The sequence below is a fragment of the Pristis pectinata genome, chromosome 8 (genome assembly GCF_009764475.1).
Source record: "Pristis pectinata isolate sPriPec2 chromosome 8, sPriPec2.1.pri, whole genome shotgun sequence".
Lineage (NCBI taxonomy): Eukaryota > Metazoa > Chordata > Chondrichthyes > Rhinopristiformes > Pristidae > Pristis > Pristis pectinata.
In genome coordinates this window covers 55,899,641-55,922,118 of record NC_067412.1, presented here as the reverse complement: position 1 = coordinate 55,922,118, position 22,478 = coordinate 55,899,641, and the positions used below count along the sequence as shown (strand labels likewise).

The window sequence follows — 22,478 nt, the reverse complement described above, 5'->3', positions numbered from 1 at the left end:
TGCCTCTCAGGTCCCCTTTAAATCTTTCCCCTATCATCTTAAATCTATGCCCTCTAGTTTTAGGTTCCCCTACCCTGAGAAAAAGACGATAGCCATTCATAAATGAACACTTAGAGTCTAAGCAAATATTTAAATCATTAGATATATTTTCATTGTATCTTAATAAAATAATGAGATGTAATCTCTAATTTGAATTTTACTGACACTTTTAAATTTTAAATTCATATTAACAATTGGCAACATGTTAACCTCCCAGGTATCTGTGATGATTACTTATGATCACTTATTTGTTCCCATTTTTCAAGTATTATCTGAATATGTAGCATAATCTAGGGATGTATAACACATGTTTGGGTTAGTAGTTGGAGGTACAAGATATAAAGTGATTATGATTAAGTCTGGTATTGAATCATGTTTGTATTAAATATCTTTCCTCGATAAATCTAGGCCGGTTAACAACACCATTAAGATAACCTTAGGAACAAATTTATTTGAATAAGTTCTTCATTTATGTGATGACATCATTCACAGTAATTTCTTCCCTCTTGCAAAAGAGAATATGCAAAAGAGCAGTCGGGGTAGACCATTTGGTCCCTTGTGCTTGTCCTGCCTTTCAGCTACACCTTCCTGTGCTAATCAGATATCCCTCAATATCTAAAAATCTATCCACCATTGTCTTAAATATGCTCAGCAACTAAGCCTCCACAGCCCCTCTGACTTTATACACCACAGCGGGGTGGGGGGGGGGGGGGAGGGGGGCGAACATCATCCTTAACATCCACCTTGTCAAGCCCCATAAAGATCACCTCTCATTCTTCTAAACACCAATGTGTATAGGCCTGGTCTGTTTAATCTCACCTCATAAGAAATCCCCCTGTCTCAGGAATGAATCTGGTAAATTTCCATTGTACTGCTTCTATCATAAGTACATCATTCTTCTTGTAGGGATATCGGACCTGAAGATAACATTCCAGGTGTAGTCTCACCAAGGCTCTGTATAATTGTTGTAAAATGCTTTTATTCTTCTTCTCAGCTCCTAACAGCCTACCAGCACAAAGCTGATATTGACAGTATGGATATGAAGTTGGCTAAGTAACAGACAAGAGATCGCAACGTATGTTTTTTCTTCAAACTGGTGGAAGCTTCCCAGGGATTGATGGTAGGATCATTGCTTTTTTTTACTCTATATTGTTGATATAGACTTGAAGGTGAAAGCCCCAATTTTTAAATCTGCAGATGACAGAAGATTTGGTAGTAGTGTGAGCTGCAAAATGGATAGTGATAGATTGAAATGGGAGAATGAGGCTGGCAGAATGAGAAGATGCATGGCAGATGCAACGTAATGTGAATAGATGCAAGCTGATGCACTTTCAAAGGAAAAATGAGGAGAAGCAATATAAAATAAAGAACAGTCTTCTAAGATGGGTGCAGGAGCAGAGGGAGCTGGGAATATGTGTGCACAAATCATTAAAAGGTGGCAGGGCACTTTGAGAAAGTGGTTAATAAGTCAAACATAATTCTGGCTTTATCAATAGAGGCATAGAGTGCTGGAAGTTATGCTGAACCTTCACAAAATAATGTTGGCCTACCTCATAATACTGATGTATTATGTTTAAATCTGGTCACCTCATTAAAGGAAAGAATGCGAAAGCATTACAGAATGTCGGGAAAGAATTCACAACGATGGTTCCAGGGGATGTGGGTCTACAATTACAAGGATAGCTCAGAGAGGCTGGTATATTTTTCTTTGAAGAGAAGGCTGAGGGCAGATTTGATAGAATTGAATAAGGTGATAAGAAGAAAGTGGGAGACTATTCCTTTGATAGAGGTTGAGGACTACAGGTCACAGGTGTTAAACTTTTCTTTAAAAAACCACAGCGTGTGATTCAAATCTGGAACATACTGCCCCACAGCTATTTTCCTAATGCGGGCAAATCGGATTTGCATAGATGGGCATCATGATTGGCATGGATGAGGTGCATTGAAAGGGCACATTTCTGTACTGTACGTTTCTATGACTCAGATGTAGTGGAGAGATGTTCCATTGTAGCCTTCAAGAGGGATAAATATATGGTGGACAAAGATTTTGCAAGGTTATGGAGAAAGGGCCAGTGGGTGGAACTTGAGAGTTGCCCTGGCAGAGAACCATATGGACATGATGGACCGAATGGCCTATAACCATTCTATGATTCTGATGGAGGTGCATTCCCAACATATTCTGGTCATTATTACTCATTTTGCTACATTGCACCATCCCCTTGCTCTTTCTCTTCAACTTTCTTTATTTTCCATCAGCTGAATCCTGCTCCTCCACACCACCTTCGTCCACCAAGCACTATTCAGACTCAAACATTGTCTACAGCCCCAAATATCCGATTCATCAGGACACCAATGTCAGCCCAATTCTAGTGAAGCTCATCTCAGCAGAATAGTTCCCTCTGTTCCCAGTGACAGTGCAGATGTTCCATGAACTGAAACCCTTCTCTCCTACTCCAATCTTTGAACCATATATTCAACTCTCTAATTTTATTGATTCTGTGCTAGCTCACATAGTATCCAAGAGATTATTACTTTTGTCGTTCTGCTTTTACATTTTGTTCCTAACTTCTCATAATCCTTTTGCAAGACCTCCTTCTTAGTTCTACATTGTTGAATCCCTGCTGGAGCTTTTCTCCTTTTTCTGGCCTCCAGCCCCTTTCCTTATCCTTGCCACCAGGCAGGCAGGCAGCACAGTCTTTAGAATCATAGAATCTTCAGCCTTTTCAACTCATCTCGTCCACGTCAACCAACAAAGGTCCCACCACTTGTTACTCGGGAAGTCCAATGCCTAATGGCTGGTTTCAGTGCCCTTACAGTGGTGATGGGTGTTACATCATTATAATAAAGTAGCTTCATAAAAGTATCAGTTAAAAGATTGTCTTGTCTTTTTCCAAAGTCCACCTATTGAGTGGCCTCCTGTGTGCCTGTGTAGAGTCAGAATGTTATTTGGGAAAGAAACATGCCCTTAGGTACACCATGGCCATGGAGAACAAGATCATTAGGGGAATGGTTATTGTTTGTTGTGAGGGTGGTGGACGGGTGTTTTAGAGACTGGCGCACAGCAGAAGAGAGATCACACAATGGCTACAATAGATGTAGCCATCATTAAGAGTCAATCAAGTTAGGCAGAAAACACATAAAAAATCTACACATCTTCCAGACATAAGTGGAAGGAAGGAACTGGAATAAAGGGTGGTTCAGGAAGGAGACATTTTAATTGTTGTAAAGTGGGACACATTGCTTGGGACTGTAGGACAAATAGGTCTTATAATCCGAGTCCTGTCATGGATCAGAGGTTGGATTGTGACAAAGCATGGAAGTTGTTGTGGTTTTGATTGCTGTGAGGATGTTTAAATATTTGCTTGTCCATTACCACAATTTCCTGAATTATTTTGTTTTAAAGCATTAAAGTTTAAAAGACTCCTAATTGTACTTCAAGCTGTTTTGTCAATTGTTTAACCCTTGAGAGTAAATCATTTCCTGAATTGGTTTAAAGTGTGAATGGTTTGTAAATGTTGTACGAGATGTGGCAACTTGTGAGCTCATTTTGATGATTTGCACAGCGAGAAAGCGAGAGAGAGAGACCCAGATTCCATACTATTGAATCCAAGTTAATTGTGCCTGTTGGACAAGTGCAAGGGATGATGCTCCTCTAACACTACCTTCTGGATCACTCTTACCTGCCTCACTTGTAGTCATACCTTATTGCCCTTCTTAACTAATCAATTCTGCAGTATTCAATTTAAGAGGTGGGACTACATCTTTGAGTGGTGTCCAAGTAATTTTCCACTCCCTAATGCATCACAGCATCCAAATTTGATAGACTCCAGCTCGTCAATGTTAAGCCAAAGTTTTGAGCTACAGACGCTTTCTGAAGATGTGGCTGCCAACATAGATCTCAAGGTTTTCATCAGTTTGTATCCTGCCATGTGTGTCAGAGTCAGAGCCACAGAGCACAGAAACAGGCCCTTCAGCCCATCATGTCCATACTGGTCATCATATTCCCATCATAACTATTCCCATTTGTTCCACAGCTTACTATGCCTTGGAAATTCAAGTGCTTGTGTAGGTGGTACTTAAATCTCCACCGCCCTCTCAGACAGTGTGTTCCAGATTCCAACCACCCCCTGGATGAAAACGTTCTTCCTCAGATCTCTTCTAAACCTCTTACCTCTTATCCTAAACCTGTGCCTTCAAGTTTTAAATACCTTTGCCAGGGGCAAAGATTTCCTGCTATCTACCATATCTTTATTCCTTATAATGTTGCACAACACCATCAGGTTCCCCCTCAGCCTCTTCTGCTCAACAAACAAACCCAACCTATCCAGTCTCTTCTCATATCTGAACCAGTCCATCCCGGATCCTGGTGAATCTCCTGTTCACCTTTTCCAGTGCAAATCATGACCTTCCTATTGTGTGGCAACCACAACTATATGCAATACTCCAGTGTGGCCGAACCAATGTTTTCCCAATTTGAACCATAACCTTCCTACTCTTACATTGTATGCCCTGGCTAATGAAGGCAAGTATTTTTTATGCCGTCTTGACCACCTAATGTGCTGTCACCTTCAGAGATGCTGGACTTCCATACCAAGGTCACTCTGTTCCTCAGTAAGTTCCTGGTCCCCACCATTCATTGTATATATGCTAGTGCGTCATTTTGTCCCTAACAGGATTAAATTGCATCTGCCATTGTTTTATTCATCTTCCCAAGAGAACCATATCACCCTTTAGCCTATGACTATCTTCCTATCATCAGCACCACCAATTTTCATTTTATCTGCAGACTTACAAATCATACCTTCTACATTCATATCCAAATTATTAAACAGCAGTAGTCCTAGCACCTAACGCCTATAGTACACCACTTGTCACAGGCTTCCAATCACAAAAAAAACCTCCACTATCACCCTGTCTCCTATTACATGTAATTTTGGATTCAATTTGCCAACCTACCTTGGTTCCCATGGATTCTAACCTTTTGGATCCGTCTCTCATGTGGGACCTCATCAAAGGCATTACTGAAGACTACATCAACTGCATTGCTGGTGTCAACGCATTTTGTTACCTCTGAAAAATTCAGTCAAATTGGTCAGTCAGGATGGAGACTCAAGAGACTCCTTCAGGTCAAAATGTTGTCAGTTCCTTTCCTCCCACAGATGCTGCTTGACCCGTTGAGTTCCTCCAGCAGATTGTTGATTGGTCAGTCAGGACGTTCTCCAACAAAACCATGCTGACTATCTTTGATTAATCCCTACATTTCCAACTGTAGATTATTTCATTAATTCTTTAAATATAATACTACACCTTTCAACTTACTTAGCCAAAGGCCTCACCCTGTAGGAACTATGCTCTCTGGCACTGCACACCACGCTAAAGCTCGCTTGACAGTAACCCGCTGCCAATGACTATGTAGCAAGTTTTGGTGATATCAAAGGTATGTGGTTGCAACTGATTAAGATAATGTTTAACAGCAAACTGTAGCTTCAAAAGTACTTTCCTGCAGTCAAGTGAAAGTTTCAGATAACAAAGTAAAGAATGGTGGCCTGACAAGATTGGCTATTTTTTTGAGGAAATGTGTAAATGCCATTTGTGGAAGAATGGAAGAGCATCCTCCCTTGGTTAGGAATATTAGTGTACATTTTAATAAAAGTACCAGCAAAAAAAAACAGGAAAGTCTACGATAAACTGAGATCCTAAACCTGCTTGGCATTCTGACACAGAGATAGGACTGATAAAGCACACTGAACAGAGACGATGATTCAGGAGTTCAAAATTAAACAAATTGCTTGGCAAATATCACCTGAACTCCCACTACTTACAAGCACCAACACAATAAACTGCAGCCTCATGAACTTACCAAATTTATGAAAAGGTTAGATAAACAGATCAAGTTCAAATTGGCCCAAGGGCTGTGTGTACACTACTACAGTTTCTATTGCACATCCACATAGAACTCAAGAATTTTAAAGCATTTCCACTGCACAATACAGCAAAGCTAGCTTCTTAGGTGACAGTATAAAATAAATTCAAGTCAGTTTAGGTTTAAATAGATTGTCAAATATCATTGAACAATTTGGGTAGGGTAAACTGCACTCAAATGTATACCAATTATGACGAGTAAGTTATGATGGGATTGCAATTTCACTGTGTCAGATGGTTAAACATTAATTTATTTCTGTATCTCTGTAAAAACCTTCACAGACTGTGTAATTATGGCACATAACTGGTATTTGCAGTGAAACAAAGTTAAAATTTATAGAACATAGTACAGCACAGGAACAGGCCCTTCGGCCCACAATGCCTGTACCGACCATGATGTCAATCTAAACTAATCCCATCTTCCTGTACATGGTCTATTTCACTCCATTCCCTGCCTGTTCATGTGCCTGTCTAAATACATCTTAAATGTCGCTATTGTATCTGAGTCCCCCTGGCAGCATGTTCCAGGCACCTACCACACTCTGTGTAAAAATACTTGCCATGTACATCTCCTTTAAACTTCCCGTCTCTCACGTTAAAGCTATACGCTCTAGTATTTGACATTTCCAACCTGGGAAAAAGACATTACCTACTCTACCTTATGCTTTTCATAATTTTATATACTTCTGTCATGTCACCCCTGAGTCTCCGATGCAGCAGAAAAAAGTTTGCCCAATGCCTCCCTATAGCTAATACTCTGGTCCTAATAATCCTGGTGAATGTCTTCTGCGTATGGTCCAGAACCACCACATCCTTCCTATACTGTGGTGACCAAAACTGCACACAATATATAAGTGTGGCCTAACCAAAGTTTTATACAACTGGAACATGAATTCCTGACTTCTATATTCAACAGCCTAACCAATGAAGCCATACACCTTATTTATCACTATTTACTTGTGCTCCCACTTCCAGGGAGCTATGGACTTGCACCCCAAGGTCCTTCTGTACATCAATGCTCTTAAGGGTCCTGCAATTTACTGTATACTTTCCTCTTGCATTTGACCTCCCAATGAGCAGCAGCTCACACTTGTCCAGATTAAACTCCATTTGCCATTTCTCTGCCCACATTTCTGCCAATTTTCATGTTGTTTGCAAACTTACTAATCAGGCCTCCTATATTTTCATCCAAATCATTTTATTATACCACAATCAAAAGATCCTTGCAGAATACAACTGGTCATAGACCTTCCATCAAAGTAACACCCCTCAACCACTACCTTCTGTTTTCTATGGCCAAGCCAATTTTGAATTCAATCTACCAAGTCTCCGTGGATCCCACGTGCCTTAATCTTCTGGACCAGCCTACCATGAGGGATCTTGTCAAGGGCTTTACTCGTCCATGTATACAATGTCCACTGCCCTACCCTCATCAATCATCTTCATCACCACCTCAAAAAACTCAATCAAGTTTGTAAGACATGACCTCCTCTGCACAAAGCCATGCTGACGATCCCTAATGTTTATGCTTTTCCAGATGCTTTTAAGTCTCTTCGGGAATAATTTCGCCACCATGGATGTAAAGTTCACTGGCCTATAATTTCCTGTTTTGTCTCTATTACACAGAGGAATAACGCTGATCATTCTCAGTCCTCTGTGGCCATTAGGATACAAAGATCTCTGACAAGGCCCCAGCAGTCTCTTCTTATCTCTCTCAATAACCTGGGATGGATCCCATCATGCCCTGAGACCTTATCCGACTTAATGTTCTTCAAGAGCCCCAACACCACCTCCTCCTTGATATCAATATGCCCTAGAATATCAGACACACCTCCCTGATCTCACTATCCCCATGTCCTTCTCCTTGGTAAATACTGGTGCAAAGTACTCATTTAGTACCTCGCCCGCCTCCTCTGGCTCCAGGCATAAATTCTCTCCTTTGTCCTTTCCCTAACCTCTCCCTAGTTACCTTTTTGTTTTTAATGCATGTATAAAATGCCTTGGGATTGCCTTTAATCTGACTCACCAAAGATATTACATGGTTCCTTTTAGCCCTCTTGATTCCTTATTTATGTTCTCTCCTGCTTCATTTACATTCCTTAAAGGCCCTGTCCAATTTCAGCTTCCTAAACCTTACAAAGGCTCTCTTTTTCCTTCAGCTTTAACTAAATATATTTATAGATACTCTCTGCTGGTAAATATGTTGTAGCCTAGCAACAGCAGTTGGCTATTCGATGGAATGTAAGATATTTTAGAAAAGAAACACAAGTCAAGTCAAAATCAGCTGCTAAAATAATACTGCAAATTTGCCACTGAGGTGTAATTTTTCAACCACAGACTCTGTCCGGTGGCAGAACACATCACTTTCCTCATTGGTATATACTAATCATTTTTCATTTCAGTAGAATTTGTAAGTGTGGAGCTCCACAAGTCTGTTCAGGGTTCTACTGCTAAGGGCACATTGGCTATTTCAAAGAGTTCGGTCCAGATTTGGAGCGGGACCTTTGAAAGGAAGTGAGTCTCTGTGCCTGTGCTCGTTAGTTTCACCTTGCAAGAGTCTAAACGAGACACGTTTGCAAATTGTTACCAGTTGATTGGCTTATTAACAGCAGCAAATGAAGGGAAGGCAGGTATAAGTGGAGTGGCCAGTGTGTGAGTTGGGAGCTGAGGCTTTGGTGAGATGTGGTGAAGGTAAGTCTCTATTAAGTTCCTTTCTTTCTTTCTTTCTTTCTTTCTTTGCTTTGGTGTTCCCTTTAGTGCCAGGACAGAGTAGTGAGAGTGGTTTCAGGGTCAGTGGAGTGTTCAGCTTGTGAGATGTGGGAGTTCTGGGAGACATCGAGTCTCCCTGATCACTATGTCTGCATGAGGTGCATCCAGCTGCAGACCCTTACAGGCCATGTTAGGAACGGGAGCTGCAGCTGGATGACCTTTGGCTCCTACAGGGGAATGAGGAGTACATAAATGCCTGCGACCTGGGTTCAATTCCGGCCATTGTCTGTAAGGAGTGTTTATGTTCTTCCTGTGCCTGTGTGTGTTTCCTCTGGGTGCCCTGGTTTCCTCCTGCATTCCAAAGATGTATGGGTTAGGAAGTTATGGGCATGCTATGTTGGTGCTGGAAGTGTGGCAACACTTGTGGGCTGCCCCCAGATCACTCTATGCAAAAAAGATGCACTTCACTATGTGTTTCAATGTACATGTGACTAATTAAGTTATCTTATCTTACCTTGTCTTATAAGAGGTACAAGTAAGCAGTCACTCTGAAGCTACAGGAGGCAGATACCTGGGTGACTGTCAGGAGACGGAAGGAGAATGGGCAGGTAGTGCCGAGTACCCCTGTGGCTGATCCCCTTAACAGTTATACTGCTTTGGATACTGTTGGGGGTGATGACCTACTGGGGAAAGCGGCAGTGACCAGGTCTGTGGCACTGAGCCTGGTCGTGTGGTGCAGAAGGGAAGGGGGGAGAAGAGGAGGGCAGTAGTGATAGGGGATTCCATAGTAAAGGTGTATAGACAGGAGATTCTGTGGACGTGAAAGAGACTTCTGGATGGTATGTTGCCTCCTGGGTCCTAGGGTCGGGGACGACTCGGATTGGGTCCACAGCATTCTGAAGGAGGAGGGTGAACAGCCAGAGGTCATGGTACATAGTCCTACCAATGACATGAGTAGGAAAAGAGATGAGGTCCTGAAGAGGGAATATAGGGAGTTACGTAGGAAACTGAAAAGCAGGACCTCAAGGGTAGTAATCTCTGGATTGCTGCCTGTGCCATGTGCCAGTGAGAGGAAAGAATAGAATGATTTGACAGATTAATGCGTGGCTGCGAAATTGGTGCAGGAGGCAGGGTTTCAGGTTTGTTGATCATTGGGATCTCTTCTGGGGAAGGTACAACCTGTACAAAAGGGATGGGTTACACCTTAACTGGAGGGGGACCAATATTCTTGCAGGCAGGTTTGCTAAAACTGTTGGGAGGGTTTAAACTAGTTTGGCAGGGGGATGGGAAACAGTGATAGGTCAGAGCTTGGTTCATTTACTGTACAAGTAGATGCAGAGTGTAGGAAGACTGAGGAAGGATAGGCAGTTGAAAGGACAAAATTGCTGTCAGTTGGATGGGCTGAAGTGTGTGTACTTTAAAGCGAAGTATCAGGAACAAGGCTGGGTAAGTACGTGGAACTATTGACGTGGTGGCCATTACAGAGACTTGGCTGTCGCAAGGGCAAGAATAGCTGCTGGATATTCTGGAGTTTACATGTTTCAAAAGGGACAGGGGTGGAGGTAAAAGTGGTGGGGGAAGTGGCTTTGCTGATCAGGGACAGTGTCACACTGTAGAAAGGGAGGATGTCCTGGAGGGATCATCCACTGAGTCAGTGTGGGTGGAAGTCAGAAACAGGAATGGAGCAATCACTCTATTGGGAGAATTCTACAGACCCCCCCCCCCCAGGAGCAGCAGAGATGCTGAGGCAGATTTGAGAGGTGAAAAAAAATAACAGGGTTGTTGTCATAGATGATTTCAACTTCCCTAATATTGATTGACATCTCCTTAGTGTAAAGGGATGGATGGGACAGAGTTTGTTAGGTGTGTCCAGGAAGGATTCCTGACACCTTGTGTGGACAGGCAAGCAGACGATATGGGAAAGTATTTAACTGGGGGAGGGGGAATTATGATGCTATTAGGCAGGAACTTGAGAGTGTAAATTGGGAATAGATGTTCTTGGGGGAAGTGCACAGCGGAAATGTGGAGGTTGTTAAGGAATACTTGCATGGGGCTCTGGATAGGTTTGTCCCATTGAGGCAGGGTAAGGATGGTAGAGTGAAGGAACTGTGGTTGACATGAGATGTAGAATATCTTGTCAAGAGGAATAAAGAAGCTTACCTGAGGTTTAGAAAGCATGGATCAGATGGGGCTCTGGAGAGTTACAAGGTAGCCAGGAGGGAGCTTAAGAATGGACTTGGGAGAGCTAGAAGGGGGCATGAGAGGTCCTTGGCAAATAGGATCAAGGAAAACCCCAAGGTGTTCTACATGTATGTGAAGAATAGGAGAATGACTAGAGTGAGGGTAGGACCGATCAGGGATAAAAGAGGAAATGTGCCTGGAGTTGGAAGAGGTAGAGGAGGTCCTTAATGATTACTTTGCTTCAGTATTCACCAGAGAGAGACTTTGTTTGTGAGGATGGCGTACAACAGACTGATACGCTAGGCCATGTTGATGTGAGGAAAGAGGATATGCTGGAACTTTTGAAAAACATTAGGATAGATAAGTCACTAGGTCCAGACAAGAGATATCCAAGGTTATTACGGGAAGTGAGGGAAGAGATTGCTGTGCTTTTGGCAATGATCTTTGTGTCCGCACTGGCTGCAGGAGTAGTGCTAGGTAATTAGAGGGTGGCAAATGTTGTTCCTTTAAGAAAGGGAGTAGGGATAACCCTGGGAATTACAGACCAGTGAGTCTTCCTTCAGTGGTGGGCAAATTACTGGAGATTCTTAGAGACAGGATTTATGGGCATTTGGAGAAGCATAGGCTAATTAGGGACAGTCAGCATAGCTTTGAGAGGCAGGTCATGCCTCATGAACCTGATTGTATTCTTTGAGGATGTGGCAAAGCACATTGATGAAGGTAAAGCGGTGGATGTGGTGTACATGGATTTTAGTAAGGCATTTGATAAGGTTCCTCATGGAAGGCTTATTCAGAAAGTCAGGAGGCATGGGATCCAGGGAAATGTAGCTGTGTGGATTCAGAATTGGCTCGCCCATAGACAGAGGGTGATGGTAGATGGAGCATGTTCTGCCTGGAGGTCATTGACTAGTGGTGTTCCACAGGGATCTGTTCTGGGACTCCTGCTCTTCATGATTTTTATAAATGACTTGGATGAGGATTTGGAAAGGTGGGTTAGTAAATTTGCTGATGATACAAAGGTTGGTGGTATTGTGGATAGTATAGAAGGTTGCTGTAGATTACTACAGGATATTGACAGAATGCAGAGCTGGGCTGAGAAGTGGCTGATGGAGTTCAACCCAGGTAAGTGTGAAGTGATAAAATTCAGGAAATCGCATTTGAAGGCAGAATACAATGTTAATGGTAGGACTCTTAGTATGGAGAGATCTTGGGGTCCACATCCACAGATCCCTCAATGTTGCTGTGTAGGTCAATAGGGTTGTTAAGAACGCCTATGGTATGTTGGTCTTCATTAGTCAGGGTGCTGAGTTCAAGAGCCGTGAGATGATGTTGCAGCTCCATAGAACCCTGGTTAGATCACACTTGGAATAATGTGTTCATTTCTGGTCGCATCATTACAAGGATGTGGAAGCTTTAGAGGGTGCAGAGGAGATTTACCAGGATGTTGCCTGGATTGGAGAGTCTTATGAGAATAGGTTAAGTGAGCTAGAGCTTTTCTCTTTGGAGAAAAGGAGGATGAGAGGTGACTTGATAGGGGTGTACAAGATGATAAGAATCATAGATCGAGTGGACAGTCAAGACTTTTTCCCCAGGGTGACAATGGCTAATATGAGGGGACATAATTTTAAGGTGATTGGGGGAAGATGTCAGGGGTAAGTTTTTTTCCACACAAAGTGGTGGGTGTGGAAAGCACTGCAGGCAGAGGTTGTGGGGCAGATACATTAAGGATGTTTAAGAGACTCTTATTCACATGAATGATAGAGAAATGGGGGGGCTATGTGGAGGGAAGGTTTAGATAGATCTTAGAGCAGGACAAAATGTCGCACAACATTGCGCTCCAAAGGGCCTGTACTATGCTGTAATGTTCACTGTTCAAACATTGCTAGCATTCCAGGCACCTTGCATCTTGGCCTTAAAGCTGGCAGGCCAAGGGTTCTAGCCTTCCTCCATTCTGAGATGAAGTGTTAATGGGAGAAAATTGAAAAATGAATCAAGGTCAGGTGTGAGGCAACATGGCCCTGATGCAAGTGTGGAAAAAACCTCATTCATTCAGTTTGGGTAAACAAATTACCCATAAATCCCATCTGACCATACCACCCACACCACTGTTGCAGCAGTCATACCATGGCTGACATATACATTAATATACTTTTCCCTCTCTTGCAGGAGAAGATTGCTCAAAATTGCAAACTGGAAGGGCACCCTTTAGTCTCAATGGCACAGCTTTTTGGAGAAGTTTGTGCTGTTAATCATGTCCTCTGTCCCATGTAGCCAGCAAGGGTCTAACATCATTGCTAGTGACAGTATGTACAACCAATCCATCGCCCACTCCTAACATCCTTCTATATCCTCTGCACCCATCCATTAACAGATCGCATGAGCACCCCTATTACTTGTATCTCCCACTCACCTGCTATTATGCTTTCATTAATGCAGATTTGCAGGAGGTCCCTCTGGTGGAGAGACACCTGCCAATAATGGCAGTAGTTTCTCCAGGGGAACCAGGAGAGTCATGGTATCAATTTCCCCCAAGGTCAAAGTCAATGCCAGTTCTGCTCTGGAGGATCTAGAGGAGTACAGTAAGGCAACCTACAGGAGGCTGCTACAGATACATATGGAGGGGACAGGCACATTATTTGGTTTGTCAAGAAGCTGATAGGGGAGAAGAACAACATTGGAGAGACCTGCTCCAGTCTTTTCCAAAACTTTGCTTAGAACATGGGAGTTTTGTCTGTTAAAGGTGACAGATCTGATGCTTCAATGCTTAGAAAAGTGGGAGCATGATTCCCTGTGTACTCTTGAGGGATAGACCTCCATATGCACCTGCAACAGCTGTTACCTCGTATGTTACCTCATTATAGTCCTCTAGATCTTCCAGAGCAGAACTGCCATGTGACTTTGATTTGGGGGGAAATTGGTACCTTGCTCCCCTGCCTTAACTGCTGTCCATTACAGGTAGCGCTCTCCACATGAAATTCAGAGGGACTTCCTGCAGTAATAACAGTATAACAGCAGGTGAGGGGAGTTCCTCCTTGGAGGCCCTCTGGAAAGTTTGGATTGCCTTCAGACCCTCTCATCCCTTGGTTGTTCAACATAAAACTAATAATACATATTACTACATACCCTGGACTCTTCAACCACTTGTGGAATCCAGGTCTCTGAAGTTATCAGTTGACCTACACTTGATTTCCTAATAAAGTCACATTAGTAAATTAAATAACACAGATGCAGGGAATGGTGTTGCTGTTGAAAAGCTGCCTTTCTTGTACATGGCCCATGCAGTGTGTAAATTTCATATCCATCAGAGTTTCACAAGGGTGCTTCTAAAAGTGTTACTTGGGAGTTGATGTCATCATTACAGGCCCTGAGCACCAGTGTGTAAATGCTGGGACAATCTTTCTAAAGAAGCATATGCATGTAATCGAATGTGGTGGTTCAATGTTTGTGGAAAGCAAATACTGGTATAATGAATCTGAGATGACATTTGCAAACCCATAATCCCACACTACTTCATGTGCATCATTAAGCATAGGTAAATTGTTCTCAGTGTATTCATGTGATCTGAGCTTTGATCCTGGTTGTGGAGCAGGGTCATATAATAGGCCTAATGGCCAGTAGTGTAACAATTTCACATTCAGTCAGCCATTTTATGGTTTTCAGTGCACTGCTTTGAAAATAAATCACTGCATACCTAAATGCAAAGAGATAGTGTCTCAATGCATTTGTGAAGACATTACATGGAACTTTGTTCTAAGTTCCCCTCCCCCAAGAACAAGTATGAACATGTTACTCTTCACTACTATGCTGAAATCTTTCTGCTCTTTAAACTTAGATCTTCTCCACAGTAAAACAATCAAACCATTTCCTGGCCTGCAATAGACTACTTCACAAAATAGGTTTGGAATTCTGCTGAACCCTACAATTTATCTTCTCAGCAAGGCCTTCAAAAGCACTGTATTTCCTGATTTGATGTTTGTTTCTTTATTTAAGATTTTTAGAGGCCTAGGAATCCTTGTGGTTGCAGACATTCAGTGAACACTGCATTGCTGCTTTTTGCTGACACATGATACTTAATTTTCACTTAAAAGGCAGATAAGAAAATTAACTTTAGTCTTTGTGGAATTTACTTAATTGCTAACGATTGTTGAGGACTATGAAAAGGCAAAGAGACTATCTTCAGTAGATAGCATAGAGAATTGCAGGTTAATTTGACCTTGGAGGCATCACATCAGAATCCGTGGGTGTAGGGGGAAGGACTTGGGATGTGTGTGCAGTTTTTGTTAGGAGTTTTCCACCCTGGATTTTACCAAACTAATGATCCTACAAAATAACATTGATAGATGATTGTTCATGGTCATTTGGCAATTTTTTTAGTAGTTTTTTTAATGAATTCTGCACAGAATTCTATCTATATATAAAAAAAAAACAATATGCATGGCATTCAGGCCAAGAATATTGCTCATTTCTTCTTCCTCATAACAAAAACAAAGTCTGGCATTTTTGGCATTTTATTTGAAAATAAAAATGATGCTCTTTCAAATTTTAAACAGCCCACCATATTGAAGTAATCACAAAAGGCACATCAGTGGCTCTACTTCATTAGGAGTTTGAGGAGATTTGGTATTGTCACTAAAGACTCTTACTTTCCACTGTACATCTATAGGAATTTGTATATTCTGACTAGTTGCATCACACTCTGGTATGGAGCCTCCAATTCACAGGATTGCAAGAAGCTGCAGAGGGTAGTAGACTCAGCCAGCTCCATCATGGGGACAATCCTTCCTACCATCAAGGACATCTTCAAGAGGCAGTGCCTCAAGAAGGTGGCATCCATCATTAAGGGGACTTGCCATCTGGGACATGCCTTCTTCTCGTTACTACCATCAGGAAGGAGGTACAGGAGCCTGAAGACTCAACGATTCAGGAATAACTTCTTGCCCTCTGCCATCAGTTTCTGAATGATCCACAAACCCATGAACACTACCTCATTGTTCTTTTTATTTGCACTATTTATTTTGTTATTGAGATATTTTTATATCATTGCACTGCATTGCTGCCATTAAACAACGAATTTCACATCATATATCAGTGATAATAAATCTTACTCTGATTCTGAGCCTGATTCAGAGTTGCAACACAATTAACAATGGGGTAGAACTTCCAACAGGCATGAGCACAAAAATAGAACAGATAGAACCACTGCCACACCCATGCAAACTTTCAACATGTCCATACCTGCATAAAATTATATCTATAAAATTTATTATTGCATTCTTAACTGTTTTCCAGTGAATTTAATTGATTAAAATATCTACCCTATGGTACTCTTAGATGGGTCAATTCAAAACTTCTGAGAATACAAGGTGAAATCATTTATCACTGGCAAATAAATGAAATGGACATAAATGAATGATGCTATTACTTTAGAAGAATCACTTGACTCTTAAGTGAAACGCCTAGAATAAGTTCCTCAGAGTAAAGGTCAGAGTTCAATGATCTAAGAGTTTAAGAAACATGCACATTTATCATATGATCTCTTAAGAATTAGCTTAACGAGTAGTACTTGAATTTTGGAATGTAACAGAAGCATTTTGCCTCCTTGAACTGATGGCACTGACTAATTATTTTGATTTCAGTGACAGTGATATGTAAAAGAATGCAAAATATTGCAAAAGAATGGCAGTTTCTTTCTGCTTGCAGGACAACCGTTTGCTCAAATCAACTAATTATTTTGTAAGTCCAGTGTTAATACTCAACCAAATAAAGAATGTGCACTTATTGATTACACATGCTTGGAGCATAACAGAGCACCTCAAAGTCACTCAAAGCCAATAAAATGTTTCTGGAGTGTAGGCATTATTACTGCGTAATTTCTGTGTGCTAGAGGCAACATAGAAGTGTAACAATTCAGTCAGAAAAACTAGGGCAGATAATTATAATCAAGCATATCACTGATGATCAGTTATCAAAAGTGACATTTCTGTACATCCTAAAGGAGTGCTGCACCTGGAGAAATGCCACCCTTCAAATGATGTCTAAAAAAACAGGACCTGCTTTGCAGTACATGTGAACAGAAAAAAAATGTATGCTTCTTGTTGAAGAAAAGTCGGGAATCCACTGATGACCGTTAGCCAACACTAACAAAAATAAATGGGGAAATAAATTCCAAACATGTGTAATCAAGGCTTGGCACAAATATTCAACATGAAAGATTGAGCAAACTCAGATGTAAGTCTATTACATACAAAGTTACACTATTGGTAAACATGCCTTTTATCCATATATTTCAAATTTTTCAACCAATGCAGCAGAGCCCATTATAATGGTCCTTCCTCATTGAGTTCAAGAACGTAGGACTCAAATTTCCATCAATCATTAAGCCAAGCTGTAGAATTACTCACAACAGTAAATAATGAAGTAATTTTCCTGATGATTTGTTTTTTTTCATTTATCTTTACATGTATTTTCTGTTTCACCCATCAGCAATAAGCCGTGTTAAAAATGTAAAAAAACATTTAAACATGCTATGTCGGTGAACGGTAGATACCTTACAGCTCTAAGTTAAAAGAGGAAATAAATGGTGTGATTTGAGAACTTTATTCCTCCTTAATATAATAGTGAAACACAGCAATAAATACCAGGCAGAACAGACATCTGCCTTATTCAGCTGAATATACTTAATAAAACCAATCAAATAAACACACTTGCTTCTACTTTATATTGTATCTGCTCATTTGCTTGGTTTTGTTCCAAGTGTTGTAAGTGCTTCCAGAGTCAGCCAACACTTTCTTTACTCTCATGGTGGATCTCTACTGAATACCCACAATAAAGTTTTGTACTCACCACATAGACCTAAGTTGCAGCTTAGATGGATAAGATAACAAGAGTAGGAATTGAGTTGAGTTACAATTCTTCTCAATGTTCGGACAGTGTTGAGAATGGAAAGATACTTCACATATTACCATCGATGAAGTGGATCTAGGAAAACAATAAAAGTTTCATTTGTTTTTAGAGTCATAGAGTTACACAGCATGGAAGCAGGACATTCAGCACAACTCTTCCTTACTGACCAAGTTGCCTACCTGAGCTGATCCTATTTGTCTGTGTTTTGCCCATATCCCTCTAAACCTTTCCTCTCCATGTACCTGTCTAAATGTCTTTTAAATGTTGTAGTTGTACCTACCTCTACAGCTTCCCCTGGCAACTTGTTCCACATACCCACCACCCTCTGTGAAAAAGTTGCCCCTCGGGTCCTCTTTAAATTTTGCCACTCTCACCTTAAATCCATGCTCTCTAGCTTTAGACTCTCCTACCCCAGGAAAAAGATAAGGTGAATGGTCACAGTCTATGTCCCTCATAATTTTATATACCTCTATAAGGTCATCCCTCAGCCTCCTACGGTCCAGAGATATTTGTGAATAATTTGTTTATTCCCCTACTTTATCCAAAGCACATAGATCATGTACAATTCTTGCTGTTGGGTTTGGTTTTCTCTGTTGTTCCAAGCAGGAATGAAACAACAGAACACCTTGAAAACAATAATAGGATTAAGTAGAATCAATATGGAAGGGAAAAAAACTTGAGCAACACACACAAAATGCTGGAGGAACTCAGCAGGTCAGGCAGCATCTATGGAGGGAAATGAACAGTTGATGTTTCCAGTCAAGACCCTTCATCAGGACTTATTTATTTCCCTCCATAGATGCTGCTTGATCTGTTGAGTTCCTTCAGCATTTTGTATGTGTTACTCCAGATTCCAGCATCTGCAGAATCTCTTGTATCTCTGGGGGGAAAAAAAACGTGAGTAATCTAATGGAGTTCTTTGATTGTGCGACGGTGGAATGGATGAGGGAGAACCAGTAGTGTGGTGTGTTTAGATTTCTGGAAGATTTTCAATAAGGGCCCTCAGAGGAGGTTGGTTGATGAGGTTAGAGCAGTTGGAACTGAGGGTAATGTACTCAAATGGATTGAGAATTGGTAAGGCTGGCAGGCAGCAACTAGTGAAGTACCACTGGGATTGGTTCTTAGATTCCAACTATGAAATATCATATTTGCTGACAATATTAACCTACTTGGGAATGTGATTAAGAAGGAGGATATACAGAGGCTATAGACAAATGGATTGAGTGGGCAAGGACACAGCAGTTGGAATGGAATGTGGAAAAATTTGGTGCATATATAAAAGCATAGTATTTGTTAAATGATGAGAAATTGGGCAGTGTTGATGTTCAAAGGGACCCAAGCATGCTTACACACAATCCGCTGAAAGCCAACATGCAGGTGGAGCAAGTGATTTCAAGAGCAAATGGTATATCAACTTTTATTCCAATTGGATTTGATTATAGGAATAAGGAAGTCTTACTGAAATTTAACAGGGCCTTGGTGAAAATGCATCTGGGGTTTTGTGTACAGTTTTGATCTCTATACCCAAGAAAGGATATACTTGCCATAGAGGGGGTACAGCAAAAAAAAACACAATACTAGTTCCAGCGATGGTGGACTTGCTACGTAAAGAGAGATTGATTAGACTGGGTTTGCATTCTGTAGAATTTAGAATGACAAGAGATCTTATTGAAATTTACAACATTCATAACAGGCTTGACAACTTGATGCAGGGAGGATGTTTTCCCTGACTGAGGAGCCTAGGAATCGGGGTCACAGTTTGAGAATTAGGAGCAGGCCATTTAGGGCTGAGGTCAGGAAAAGTTTACTTAAAGGATAGTGAATCATTAGAATTCTCTTCCATAGAAGGATGAGGAAGCCGAGTTGTATGTTCATTTAAAGCAGGAATTGATAAAGTTTCTGGGAATTAAGAGAATCAAAGGATATGGAGATCGTGCTGGAATATGGTGCTAGAACAGAAAATCAGCTGTGATTTTGATGAAGAGTGTAGCAGGTTCAAAGGGTCAGATGACCCTTGTTCTATTTCTTATGCTCTTATGTAAGTGAAGATATATGAATGCTAGAAGATCATACAATCATTCCAGAAAGAATTATATTCTGAACTGAGCACTGATGGACTTTGATCCCCACAGCCTCTCGTTAAAACCTTTCTTTTCATGCCTGAAGCACAAGAAAAGCTTTTCAAGCCAGTGATCGTGGGAAAACAAATTAGGATATTCTAATTGCATGAGCAGTTTGAGAATTTATTCCTTTTGTCCAAAAACGGCCAAATCCAATTCTGTGCCCGACACAAGGGAATGGATAAATTTAAAGGGAAGCTGGTTAAACTATATTGTGGAAAGAGAAGTATATGCTGATATGAAATAAGATGGAAGAGTTCCATAAGGAATATAAACAATGGGCTAAATGAATTGCTTCTGTGCTGTTGTTCAAGTTCTATGTAGATCTATGTAGTTCAATTGTATCTGTTGCCTTGAGACATAAATATCTCAGATGAATAACTTCACCTTTGTCAGACTGCACTACTTTATTACTTATATCTCTATCTTCAAGTTCTCATACATACTGATCTGACTGTTCTGATTATAGTCATCCTGACAAGATTCAAAAACAAGCAGAAGTCACCATCATAGAAATGGCACAGCTCTCTCTCCTTCACCAATCATAAAAAAGTTTAAAACATTATTTCCTAACCTGTTATTCTGTTGACAACCCAGCACCTACACATAATTAAAGCATATATTTTGCGACCTGAAACATTCTCTGTTTCTCTTTCCATAGATGCTGCCTGATCTGCTGAGTGTTTCCAGCACCTGCAGTTTTTAGATTTATGCCTAAAAATTAAATCAGTATCACACAATTGAAAATGGATTCACTGTCGAGTGAAATGTAATGTAATGTTGATTATTTTTGTGACGTTTCACATCACTCTGGAAAAATCATCTGGGCACCTTTCACAGATGATTGAACAATGTTACCTTATATTCACAACTCCTCAGCAAATGAATCAACACACCTCTGCGTGCAGCATACCTAGACAACGTTCAGGCATGGTCTGGTAGGTGGCAGGTGACATTGTTGCCATAAAAATGCCAGGTAATGGCCATTTCCAAAAGGAAACATTCTGGTCACCTATTCTTGACATTCAATGGTATTATCAACACAAAATTCCCCCACCATGAACATCCTGGAGCTCACCATTGACCAGACACTCAATAAGACCAGTGTGACTACAAGAGCAAATCAGAGGCTGGGTACGATGAGTGACTCTCCTCTGAATATCCGAAACCTTCCCTCCATCTATAAAGCATGTAGACTCACCTGAATGTATGCAATTTCAAGAATTAAGAGGTTTGATATCATTCACGATGAATCAGACAACTTGATCAGCACCCCATCAACCACCCTAAATGTCTATTTCCTGCACCACAGAAGCACAATGGTCAATGTGTATCGTCCACAAAATCCTTTGCAGTTACTCGCCTCAGCTGGTTCAACTGTCGTAAACTCAAAGAATAATACCGCAATGGAAACAGCTGTATTGGTGGGCACAAGTCCATGCCGACCATGGTGCCCACCAAGCTCGTCCCATTTGCCCGCATTTGGCCCATATCCCTCTAAACCCCTCCCAAGCTGTACCTCCCAGACCCACAATCACTACTGCTGAAAAAGAAAAGGACAGGAAGTGCATGAGAACACCAGTACTTGCATGCTCCCCTCAAGTTGCACACTATCCTGATTTGCAAATATATCACAGGTCCTTCACCATCACTGGACCTATATCCTGGAACTCCCTACCCAACAGCAGTGTGGGAGATCCAAAAGGACTGCAGTGGTTCAAGCTAGAGTCCCATCCACACCTTTAGGGCAATAAATGTGGGCTTACTAACCATGCCCAGATCCCCAAAAATGAATAAAAAACATATCACATCATTTGTCGAAGAGGAAAGAAAACTTCTTCAAAGTCAGCATGCCTTGTAGAGTCTACAAGGTCAGCATGCCTTGTCCAGTTTTCAAAAGTTGGTGTGCCTTGAAAAGATCACAGCAAGTATTATGTTTCCACCAGACACACATCAAATTATAATATTTTCTGTGCAATGCAAGTTTTGGATCATTGTCAAAGAAATTAGATCAGCTTGTCCTGCGAGCAACCACTATTGTTCATGCCTAGGAAAGCTGGGCCTTCATACAGCAGCATAGCCCAGGGACTTCCCTAAATTCCATGCTTAACCTCTCATCCTTTCACCACCCTCCTTCCATCCATTGATTTTCCTAATTCTCCCATCGCACACTGATCCTTAATCATCTTGGTCCTGATCACTGACTCCCCCCCACCATGCCCCCCCACTCCTACCAAATGGGCTTACAAGTGCTGTCAGCTCCTGAACTGATTCCAGCCTCAGACCCAGATGGCGTACTTTCATACTAGGCTGCCTGATCTGCCTCGTACTTCCAGCATTTTCTTGTTTTATTTCAGATTTCCAGCATCCGTGCTACTTTTGAATCCACTGTCACTTTTCTTCCAGGAATGACCACCTTGAAGCAGCTCTGTTCCCCTCTCTCCAACGGGATTTCCAAAGGTACCCTTTTCACCTTTGTTGGTTTCAGTTTCCCTTCTTATTTTTGGCAAGGTATTTAGCAAAATTAACTTCCACAGCCACATCTCTTCTCTTAATAAACGCTGCTGGCTCTTGCTTATTCCACGTGGACTTATTCCAACATCA

At 41.3% G+C, this 22,478-nt stretch overlaps 1 protein-coding gene across 9 annotated transcripts in view; it reads right to left on the bottom strand.

Annotated features, from left to right (window-relative positions):
• The window catches only part of cysltr1 (cysteinyl leukotriene receptor 1), a 65,113-nt gene that overhangs the window by 22,135 nt on the left and 20,500 nt on the right, over window positions 1-22,478 (bottom strand). For 8 of the 9 annotated variants that reach the window (XM_052021078.1, XM_052021081.1, XM_052021077.1 and 5 more), the window contains one exon: window positions 17,695-17,829. The gene's annotated coding sequence lies outside the window, so the exon portion shown is untranslated. Of the gene's footprint in view, window positions 1-4,995; window positions 5,110-17,694; window positions 17,830-22,478 lie in introns of all 9 variants that reach the window. The other variant, XM_052021084.1, reaches the window with a different exon arrangement.